This window comes from Lissotriton vulgaris, chromosome 7, assembly GCF_964263255.1.
Source record: "Lissotriton vulgaris chromosome 7, aLisVul1.2, whole genome shotgun sequence".
Lineage (NCBI taxonomy): Eukaryota > Metazoa > Chordata > Amphibia > Caudata > Salamandridae > Lissotriton > Lissotriton vulgaris.
The window spans coordinates 1,086,233,798-1,086,246,531 of NC_141695.1; positions in this window are offsets into that span (position 1 = coordinate 1,086,233,798).

Consider the following 12,734-nt stretch of genomic DNA (forward strand, 5'->3'; position numbering starts at 1 on the left):
GTGGATTATGAAAGATAGATATTCAGTCAAGAATGCCTGAGACCAGGTGAAACTTACGACGAGTTTGTTGAGAGACTGGATGTTTTGGTGAAACACTGGGGATTCAAGGATTTTAATGATGAGGAAGCTGCCCGGCTCAGATTAATCGATGAATGTCTGCCAAATTCCTTTCAACTACGAATGCCGAAAGAAACTCTGAGCTTAGAAAATGTCCTCAAGGCTGTCCGCCCTGAAGAGTGTGCTGATTATCAAGCAACTGACATGAAGGCCGGAGACGCCTAAGGTGCGTTTGCCATGAGAATGTAAAGTAAGCCAAGATACAAGGCCGAGGGACACAAAGCGATGTCTCCACAGAACAAGAAGACATGTTACAGATGCGGATTGTCACTTCCACATGAGGCTAGATGTCCCACCATTGGACAGATGTGTATCGGCTGTGGTAAAGTGAACCATTTCGTGATGACTTGCAAGACAAATAGAAAAGTAGTTGTGTCACAGCATGAAGACAAAATGGTGGACCGAACGCTACCTCAGCAACTTCGATGCGCTCCCACAAGGCCAAATGGTTACACCAACTGAGGCAAATCGAAAGCCAAACAATGTCGATCATCATCTAAATCATTGACAAAGAGTTCTTCAGTAGCAGTTTCCAATGAAAGTATCAATGAAAATTGTAATGTGGATGTTTACTTCAAAATGTCATGCACATGTGGGACTGGTCGAATGTAAGGAAAAATCCAAGGTGAAGAAAAATCAACATGAAAAAGCACCACAAACATTCAAACATTATCTGAAGATCACTCTAAAGATAAGCAGGTGTTCGATACCATTCATAATTGATAGTGGTGCTTCCATAAATATCATGCCTGAGGAGAACTATCCCTAATTATCACCATTATCACATCTTACAAAGTCAAAGACTAAAGTATACACATGGGCTGCCTCAATTCCCTCAATAAGAGTCAAGGTTCGTTTGTAGACATGTTGAAACATCAGAAAACTGGGACTTATAGCAGTGAACTAAAACATGAATGCTCGTCATGAAATTATAAGTCAATTTCCTTCATTATTTCATAGGTTAAGAAAACTCAAAACAATGAAAGTAAAGTTACACATAAATGAGGATGTTCATCCTATTGCTCAAAGACACAGATGAGTTGCGTTTCACTTGCAAGAAGCTGTTGAAAACAAACTTAATTAGAAGCTTAAACATGATATCATTGAATGCTCCGCTGGCCCGACACCATGGGTTTCTCCCATTGTAATAGTGCCTAAAAGAGATAGTGAAGGAGCTGTACTCATATGCATCAGACCAACAAGGGAACTGAGCAAGAGCTACACCCTGGTCCACACATTGCTGATATAACTCAATTGAATGGTGTGAAGTTCTTCGCTCGACTCAACCTAAATAAAGGATATCAGTACTTGGAGCTAGAAGAAAAATCCAGGTACATTACCACTTTTCTACACATATTGGTTTGTTTCGCTAAAAGTGATTGAGTTTTGGTATATCCCTTTCTGCAGAACGTTTCCAAGGTAGCATGCTATGTATTATACAGCCTAGAAAAAAATGCATTTAAATATTGTGATTACATATTGGTTTTCAGAGCTACACAGAAAGAGCATGACAAAGCTCTCACGTAAGTATGTCGTCTGTTGAGTGATGCAGGCTTAACTCTGAATGCAGGCAATTGTGAATTCCACAAAAAAAGCGCAAAAGTCTTATCCATGTCTTTTCTGATGGGGGTGTGAAACTTGATCCAGCTAAAGTACAAGCGTGGCCTACTGCAAATCCCCCACAATTCATTTCTATGTTATGATCATTTCTTGGAATGGCCAGTTACTGTTTAAGATACATACAAGACTTTGCTAGGGTCAGTGCACTGTTACGAGAACTAACAAAAAAGAATGTGTCTTTTCATTGGTCACGAGAATGTGAGAAGATCTTCCACAAGATCAAGCAAGCCATTAAGAGAGCCACAGAAATAGCCTACTTTGATATCAAATTTCACTCAGAGGTTGTGGTTGACGCTAGCCCTGTTGGGTTAGGTGCAATCCTTGCACAGTACAACAGACAGCCAAATGCCCGGAGACATATCGTGGCGTTCGACAGTAAAAACCTGTCACAAACGGAGCATGCTTACTTGCAACCTGAACAAGAAAGTTTGGCAGTGGTTTTGGCTTACGAATATCTCCATGTGTCTGTACAGAAAGCCCTTCACTGTAGTGACTGATTATCAAGCACTGTTGACAATATTCGTCAATCCCAAAGCCAAAATGCCTCCTAGAATTAAAGGTTTGAGTTTGCTGTTACAAGAACACAACTATACGATTCTTCATTGTCCAGGGAAAGATCATAATCCTGCTGAATATTTTTCCAGAGTGCCATTACAATGCCCTGGTACCCCATTTAAGTCAGATGAGGCCTATATAACTTTTATTGTGAAATTGAGCACACCAGCTGCCATGTCTTTAGAACAAATTGTAACCACCACGAGCCAAGAAATTGACATGTTAAAGGCTAACAGAGATTATTGCTCAGTCATGGAACCCAAACTCTAGTCCTCTCACTAATGAGAGTGAGTATTTGTAGTTCAGAAATGTAAGAGATTAACTTTCAGTAACTCAAGAAGGCCTCATTTCTGCAGGGTACACAAATTGCTATTTCCAAGAGTCTCCAACAGCAAGGGACCGATGTTGCCATGAGGGACATGGAGGAATAGTTGTCACTAAGAGAGCTCTCTGTGTTAGAGTCTGGTTTCCATATCTCAGTGAAAGGGTTCAAAAAAGTTTAAGACTTGACACATAGGTAACTGTCATTCATCTCAAGTAGTTCAGCCACCTTTGAACATATCATAATTGCCATATCATGCTTGGGAGAAAAGTGCTATTGATTTCTTTGGTCCTCTTGAGAATGGACATCATCTTGTATTTATTGTTGATGAATGCTCCCATTTTCCAATGCTAGAATACCTTTCATCCACTACAATTGAAAAGATTATTCGAAGGTTAGATGGCATGTTTGTGCCATGGGGTGTACCCACAATGTTAAAATCTTACAATGGCCCACCTTTCAATAGATGAGAATTCAAAGACTTTCTAAATCACCTCAATATAAAACATAAAAAAGCACTCCACTTTTGCCCCAGGCCAATGGTCTGGTAGAAGGACCCAGGAGTACTCTAAAGAAAGCTGCTCAGTGTGCTGCATTAGAGAAGTTCGACCTCAAAGTTGTTTGAACACTACTCTTTGAGCTTACCATTCAACTCCACACTCAACGACAAGGGAAAGCCCTGCAACTCTCATGTTTGGAAGAGCAATGACAACCAAGCATCCCCAATGGAGCAACCTCAGATCCAAGAATGAGTAAGACATTCATATTACAGGCTTTGGTCGCAAACAGAAGATGAAAATATATGCTGACAGACAATATAATTTAAAAAATGTAATCTTTACAAGAGGAGATCAAGTGCTTGTTTGAGAACACAGAAAGAGAAAGTCTGATGCTTATTTTGAGGCTCAACCCTTTACCATCACTAACACCAATGGACACATGGGGGTTATTTCTGAGAGCCTTGCATCACATAAAGTGGTACACGCGTGGCGCAGGGCTCTGAATCAGATTTATGAAGCCATGCAAAGCCACCCTGCATGGCTTTCAGTGGCCTCTTAAATCTTGAGTACGACGATGAAGAGAAACCGCTGTGTTGCCTTGTTCTGTGCTCGAGAGGAATTCCATGGGTGTTCGGTGGGTTTTTCCACGTAATACCCATGGAGTTTGACGCTTCCCCAGATTTACAAAATCATGTAAACCTAGGGAAGAGCAAAAATCCTTATGCCTCCTCAGGTGAGGTGCAACAAGGAGAAATATTTCTCCTTGTTTTTTCTTCTTTCTATATGTGCTGCATTCTGCAATGGTGCCTACGTTGGTACAAGACTGCCAAAACAGCACCAGCACATAGTGAAAGGACAGGAATGCACCATATTGCATAAATCCGGTGCATTGCTGCCCTTTCGCTTTGGCGTAGGGCAGCACAGCAAGCTGATTTGCTGCACTGCCCTATGCCAAAATCCCGTAAATGAGGGCCTTGGTGACTACCTGGTGTCCTGGGAAGGCCCTTACGAGAGGTTCCTCTCATTTGGGACATGCCGCCCATCCCTCAGCAACCATCAATGTCAGTGTAGAGACTGGGTCCCCACAGATTGTTGATGACTCCGTGCCTGCTGGTAATCTCACCTCACCTGTGCTGATCACTGATATTTCAACTGCCAGTTCCTGGTTTCTGGTGACAAATCAGGATGTGTGATTCAGGCACCACAATGCTTAATTGAAGAATTATATTTGCCTGTTTATACATGATCATCTGTGTATTAATTCATGTAATTATTTTGTGTATTTACCTATTTATCTATTTTGAGAAAGTTGTAATTTTTAATTTAACTTAGCAGGCGATAAAGGGGCATATTTACATGAAAGTGGTTGAGCGTGGTTAGCTCCAAAACTGCTCATGCCGTGCTTCACCACTTTAGAAAGGCAGGGATGTGCCATACTTACAATAATATGGGGTACCACTGCGTTTCTCCCTGCGCTGGGGCTAAATTCAGTTGCCTAGTGCCAACACAGGCAGCCTTGCACCATAGTGCAAGGGTGTCTGTGTTGAGGTAATGAATGTTTATGTGCAGTAAGGTGTCCCTTTGTCCACATGAACAATTCAGAATGGAGATTTGTAAGTTTTATGTGGGATGCATTGTGCAGCACACATAGAAGTTGCAAATCGTTTTTTTAAAATTGATTGTTTATGTGCAGGAAGGGACACCTTCCTGCACATAAACAATCATTCATGAAAATTTGCTGTTTCTATGTGTTCTTCACAATTTACCACACATAGAAACAGCAAAAACAAGGAGAAATAAAACATTTCTCCTCGTTTTACCATGTTAAGACCAGGTTTTCCCTGGTCATAATTTTGGCACTGCCTCCTATTTACTCCACCTTGTACATAGGGGGCTACATCAAAATCAGTGGGTTTTGTGGCAGAATGCTTACCACAACACCCATTGCACGCCCCTTTCACTGTAAGTGAAGCGTGAAAGGGGTCCCTATTTACAAGGTGGCATTAAGCCACATTCCTGTGGCAACAGGGGCTTGTAAATATGCCCTGTCGTGTCTTGTAAATAAAAGATCTCTGGAACTCTTTTGGTTCACCCTGTACACTGTAGATCTTTGACACAAGTGTTGAGGGAGGTAAGTTGAAGACAGGCTTAGAATGTTGAGTTCTGACTTATACGCAGCAAATAAAAAAGTGTAAAATTACCCTCAGTGTTTTGGCGTGGTTATTTGGCCGTACCTGGGCAGCAAGAATGCTACACTCGCATCCTGACAGGAAGCCAGTATATCTCAACCAGTGCATGAGAGACTGGTTTGAACTTCGGAATTCTTATTAGGCAATGTTCTGATGCGTTCTATAGATTTGCAGTTTGTTCAGGAAATGTTTTAGATACCCTTGTAAAGGGCATTTCAGTAATCTAACCTGGAAAGCATCAGGGCAATGATTATATGTTTCTGTTGTTCGAACAAAATGATTGTGAAAATCTTTTTCAGAGTTTTGAACAGAGCAAGCGAGAGGAAGTCAAATTATTCATCTGATCTGAGAATGTGAGATTTGCATCAAAGATTACGCTTAGGTTCCTAATTTTATGAACTGGAGAGGGATGGAGGCCCAGATGTTGGGGCAACCAAGACATGTTCAAGTTGGAGTTCTCTTTAACAAACAGGAGGACCTCAGTCTTTTTTTGAATTAATTTGAGGCAGTTATCTCTCATTCACCTAACTACTTTGCTCATGCAGCTGTTGAAGCGTTTAGAAACGTCATCATCATCGCTTGAGATTGACACCACAATTTGGGTGTCTGCATACAAAATTATCATTATCAGATCAGCAAAGGTTTACTGTTGTTTCTAGCTGAAATATATTTCCTTAAGCAGCATGCACAGACTAGTGCACATGGACTATATCATACCCAGGGCTGCTGAAATCCTTTGGAATAGCTGCTGAATCGGACTACTACTGATACCTTCATCCGGAGGCAGACTTCCAACAATTGGCACAGGTATGCCCCAAGCCATTAGACTTTTGGCAATGATTTTTAGTGTGCTGTGTTGAATGCTTGCTCCATTCCCTGTTATGGCTCTGCTAGGGTTTGTTAATGACAGATCAGTTTCTGTGAGGTGCTTTTTGGCCACAGCGCTATTGTTAGCCAGGAGATGAATGCTTGTTTGCTGGGATTGGGGCCCTATTCTCACGACTCAAGACTGGGTGATAGACTTACTTTATTGTAACGACGTCGGTATATGCATCACTGTCCTGCCTCATGATCAAGAGACAAATGGAACCTCAGGCAGCAATGTCTTCTAAGAGCAGTCTATCTAGAAAAGGAGAAACCATGAAGGAATTGATTGCTGGGGAAGAAACACATCAAGATTATACTTACAACGTAGTCATGCTTTAAAGACCACAGACTCCGAATTCTAGTTTATGGGTTTTATTATAAGGCAAAAATAGCTGAATATATGCTCAACACAAAATCAGCGAGCATAGGTACAAGAAAATTAACACAGAGCCAAATCTACGCATGTAACTGATTCGGCATAGGAGACAAAGTAATACATCCCAAGATTAGTACACAACCCAAGAAGGAAGCAGAATCCAAGTCTTTTTTCATTAGGAAGGAAAGCATGAATTTTCTTTCTCTACACTACTCTCATTGATGATATTTCTGGCAAGTTCCCCTCTCTTATTTCTCAAAGGTGTCAGCACATGTAGACTTCCTTAGAAGTACTCACTTCAAATGGGTAAAAACAGCATAAAACTGGAGAGCTCGCTCTTAGGATGCTCCTTCTCCTCCGAAAATCTAGAAGTCTGTATTTTTCTGTCCCTGCGCATAATACAAAAAGGATAAACTCAGCCCCCTCCCAAATGTATCACATTACAAATTATTTCATTCTCCAAGGTTGTGGTGATTTTCCATGACTTCTTTAATGAAATCTTACTTGCTTCTTGTGACCTTGGAGTGTAGATAGGCCGGGCACAGAAGATATCCTCCCTCTCCTTAAACTAAAATAATGATGTTGAATTCTTTATATCTGCAATGGGATGAGAGCATTCTGTTCTGACACACGCAAAGATACATTTAAATATTTCTTCAGCAACCGAGGATTTCGAAACCAACAACAACTTATAACGATAATGATCAAGCGACCGTGATCAAGCAACTGCTGTTGCGAAACGTGTTGGTTTGTACTTATGCTGGAGTATTGACTGAGGAAATAAACAACTGGAAAAGTAACCTGTCCTGTGAGTGCCGACTCATTCTCTTGGTGAAAGGGATTTGTGTACAATAAATTGAAAGCGGGGCTCTGCTTTGGAGACTCGGCTCCGGTGGAGAGAGCACCAGAGGATTGTGAAACTGAGCCAAATTGTTGTATATATATATATATATATATATATATATATATATATATATATATATATATATATATATATATATATATATATATATATATATATATATATATATATATATATATATATATATATATATATTATATTACCTACTGGCGGTCGCCAGTAGGTAGTTATAGTTAGGACCTAGTTTCCATAGGAAATCCACAACATTCTATTTGGAATAACTTTGGCGCCGGTAGACAAATCTTTGTGAATTACTCAAAGAAAATGGCCTGCTCGGTCCCGCTTCTTCCCTGAGTTTGGGGGTGATTCGTCAAGTAAGGGCTGAGAAAAAAGGGAGTCCCAAAACGTGTTTTCCCCATGCAATTTTCTATAGGGACATTTAGCCAAGGCTACAGCCCAAACGGCTGAACGGAATTACACGAAATTTGGCAGAGAGGTATAGTTCTGTTCGCAGATTGTGCTTTTTGTTAAATGGTGTAAATCTGTTCAGTAGTTTCTGAGAAAATTGCAAGTAAAATCATAGCGATATCTAGAGAAGAAGTTCAGTACGCGTACTGAAATCTGTTCAATTACGAGCACGAGCTGCATGCTGCTTGGCTGTGAACTGTCTGTCAACATTTGAAACCAGGAAGTGTTGGTGGCCATCTTGTGCCTCGCTAGAACCGAGTCACAAGACAACAGTAAAACAAAGTTGAGAAATAAGGGAAGGGGATAGGCTAGAGACATTCTGACCCTCTAGGCTTGCTCAGGGGGTCGTACATGGATGTTTAGGCTCTATTTTTTTATTTTATTTTTTAAAGAAAAATCGCGGCGTACGTGTATGGAAATACGTACAATTATGAGCAGGAGCTGCATGCTGATTGGCTGCCAATACTCCAAACCAGGAAGTGTTGGCCGCCATGTTGTTTGTCAGGAGAGGAGAGTCACAAGAAAACAGTAAAACAAAGTTGAGAAATAAGGTAACGGGCAGGGTGGAAAGATTCTGAGGCTATAGTCTTGGTCAGGGGGTGTTACATGGATCTTTAGGCTCAAATTTTTTTTTAAATGACGGGGTACTCGTGCAGTACTTTTACGCAGTGGAAAAGGTGAACTGTCTGTCAACACTCGAAACCAGGAAGTGTTGGCAGCCATCTTGTGCCTCGCTAGAACCGAGTCACAAGAAAACAGTAAAACAAAGTTGAGAAATAAGGGAAGGGGGGTAGGCTAGAGACATTATGACCCTCTAGGCTTGCTCAGGGGGTCGTACATGGATGTTTAGGCTCTATTTTTTAAAAGAAAAAATGCGACTTACGAGTACGGAAATACGTACAATTACGAGCAAGAGCTGCATGCTGATTGGCTGTCAATACTCCAAACCAGGAAGTGTTGGCAGCCATGTTGTTTGTTGGGACAGCAGAGTCACAAGAAAACAGTAAAACAAAGTTGAGAAATAGGAAACGGGGCAGGGTAGACACATTCTGAGCCTATAGTCTAGGTCAGGGGGTGGTACATGGTTCTTTAGGCTCAATTTTTATTAAAAAAAAATGGCGGGGTACTTGTGCAGTACTTGTATGCAGTGGAAAAGTTGAAAAAAAAGTAGAAGTCTGTTTTATTTATTAGGTCCCGGGGGGGCAAATTACGGGGGCAATTTTTCTGCATAATGGGGGCTTGTAAGGTGCCCCGAGCACTGGGGAACGGCACTCCTCTGGTTTTATTTTGAAGTATGCGGGGGGTTACGCTCCTACTCCCCGCAGTCTCGGTGAGCGGCACCCCTCGGGTCTTTTAAAAAAAAATATATGTTTTGAGCACTCTCTCTCCCCGTACATGTCGCGGAGAATGCCACATTTCTGGGGCAGTGATATGTAAAATGACCTTCCAGCTCCGGGTACCTGCATTGTCTGGAGATTTTTATTAATGTTGGGAGGGTGGGCTTGATAATACGTCCTTGTAAATTCCCATAGAAGCCTATGTTCTGGTGTTAACATGGGCTTCTATGAGAAAAAACAAGGCTGTATTATGAAGCTCATTATCGCCGTTTTATCGACAGTTTCCTGACAATAAAATGGCGATAATTTTAACACCGGTCCTTGATAATATGCACCTATCGTCACTTTTATTGGCAGGAAACTGCCTATAAAGCGGCGATAATGAGCTTGATAATATGCCCTTGTGAATAACCATAGCAGCCCAGGTTAACATCAGAACCTGGGCTGTTATGGGAATTTACAAGGGCCTATGGTTTTCTATTAATGTTGGGAGGGTGGGCTTGATAATACGTCCTTGTTAATTGCCATAGAAGCCTATGTTCTGGTGTTAACATGGCCTTCTATGGGAAATAACAAGTCCGTATTATCATGGTCATTATCGCCGTTTTATCAGCAGTTTCTTGCCAATAAAACGGCGATAATTGTAACACCTATCTTTGAAAATATGCCCCTAAGTTTACTGGTCAAAAAAAGAGCAATGAGCCATATTATCAACAAAAGGCGATACATTATCTTCGCTTTTATCGGCAGGAAACTGACGATAAAGTGGCGATAATGGGCTTGATAATATGCCCTTGTGAATAACCATAGGAGCCCAGGTTAACACCAGAACCTGGGCTGCTATGGGAAGTTAAAAGGGCCTATTATCAAGCACTTTACCGCCGCTTTATTGGCAGTTTCCTGTTGATAAAAGCGGCGATAATGTATCGCCTTTTTTTGATAATATGCTCCTTCATTTCTATGATAGTATGTAAAGCTTTCCTTTTTTTTTGGTGTAGTAGTTGTACTCTCTTCGCATGCTCAGCGTCGTTTCCAAGCCCACGTTTTCTATTTCTTCAAGTTCAACAGCAAACCTTTCTTTATATCAGTTAGTAAATCTGTCGCTTTCTTTTCCCGGTTCGTGTGTGTCATCCGCTGCTGTACTTTTGTACAATCAATCAATCAATCAAAAACCACTTTATTCGATTAATTAAAATCATAAAAGTATGCTATTCAAATGCCTAAAACATTCATAATACATTATTTACATTATTTACAAAATATAATATGATACAAAAATAAAATACAGTAGGTTACAAAAAAGTAATCATTAGCTTTCCCATACTCCGGCAGAATTAGTACAAATACATTATCTGAATTTTTAAAAGGGGTCACAATCTGGAGTATCTTTTATTCTCGCTCTCTTGATTCTAACTGAAGCTGCGAGAAAGCTAGCAACACAGTACATAGTTTGATAAGCGTGGCTCAAATCCACCCGAGTGACTTACCGCACTCACCTATAGTCGCTATATAGGAAGTCAGCCGGACAGTGGAGAAGAATAAACAAAAGTCTTTATTAGGCCAAACAACACTCATATGAGAGGGCCCTATCCGACCTCACTCCTAGGAGTGCGAACGAGAGGACTGACTCTCCGCATCACAGCAATACATTATAATGCAATACAGTAAAAAGGGGTACGCCCCTTGTGGAAAGTTACCGAGCCTCGGACCAGTGAACAATGCTCTCATACAGCAGGCATCTGCACCTGCAAGGGATACATCATTATCTCTACTCAAGGCCATGGAGCTAGGCTTCAGCGTCTCTGGGCATGAGAACATTACTGATAAAGAGACTTGTTAGTTTCGGCCACAGTAAGCCGAGAAACGAAAACTGCTGTCTTAGTGAATTTCTGTATTCCTGCGGGGGGGCATATGAGCGAGCAGGGCCCGCAGGCACAGAGGGATACACAAAATGGTGGCACACAGGCTAAGCTAAGAAACTAATATGGTCACACATACATTTGAATATAAGTAAGGAGCAAGTAAAATAATTCAGCATAAGTGCATATACGAACTTCATCAGTTAGCCATATGATGCTAACTCACACATCAGCAATGGGTAATTAGGGTATCGAAAAGTGAATTCTATCAGACCCTCCTTTTAGCATCATTGGCTAACTATGGCCTCATTTATTTGCCAAAAGGTAGTGCCGACATCCATTCTAGGGGCAAGACTTTTTCTACACCTTTATTTATTACTTTAGTCTAGAACATCCTCTGCAATAAACATCAACCAACTTGCATCGGCAGGAATTTCAGTAATCATGGAGGTGGTATATTGACCAGGTAACTTCTTTTTCGGACGTAAATTAGTAGCACACATGGAACAACATGGAGGGAGGCAATATATACAAAGGCAGCAAGTCAGAATTACACTCACCACACCAACCAAACCCATCAATATTTTCCAACCCCAGGAAGAAAAGGCGCCCCAGAGCCACCCCTGTAAGGACCAGGTCCCATTATCCTGATGTAGTTCAGTCGCTAATCTATGTAATTTCTGTACTGCCAAGTTGACAGTCGGGGCCGAGTCAGGTATATAAACGCAACAGGATGTCCCGATGACGCGACAGGCCCCGCCCCTATCAGCCAGTATGACGTCAAGCACCATCCTGTTCTGAATCGTAAATAATCTCATAGCCTGAATCTCGACAGATATGTTAGTCGTAATGTCAGCTTCAGTGAGAACTACATTTTCCATTACCCTAGACAGTCGTCGAATAGCTCTGCTGTTAAATATCGGACCCCAGAAAGGTAGCAAACCCTTAGAAAAATCAGTCCATTGTTGATACGAGGTGTCTGTCTGGTCAACGTCATCTACCTGAAGTTCCCTCCTTTTGCGCTGCTCTTGCGGCTGCTCCTGGGGACTGGGGAATCGACGATGAGTTTTGTGGTAGTCAGAAGGAGCCACATACACAGGAGGAATCATGTAGGCTAAGTAGCACACCCCACCCCAACCCTCAGGCAACCATAAGTATCCATTATCACCGCAGACGAAATAGATACTGGGTGGGGCAATTAAAGAGGGGCTAAGAGGCAAGCGTATTGAAGCAGTCACATTACAGGAACTATTACCAACTTTGATGGGACCCCTTCCCTCTATACAGAAAAATGGAGAAGGACCCACCACAGCCAGGGGTATCAGAGACTTGGAACTGTCGTTACTCTTCGGGGGGTGTCTGTAGGACAGAGTGGCATTCAATTTCAGGAAACCATCCCTAAGTCTGTCAGTATCATTTGGTGTCAGGAACCGACCCAGCCTTTTCTCACACGTCTCTATAAAAGTCTGGTCAAAACGTCCATCAGTATATATTCGTCCAAGGGAAGATGGAGGCAGAGGGCGTACTCGCATTGTCATTGTCCACCCCCTATTCTGCAGTCGGGGAGTCAGGGAATCTGGCTGTTGGAAATATTTAACAAGACCTATAAGAGTATACCACCCCACACAACTATTCACTGGCGTCAAAGGGAGGGCAAGGAAT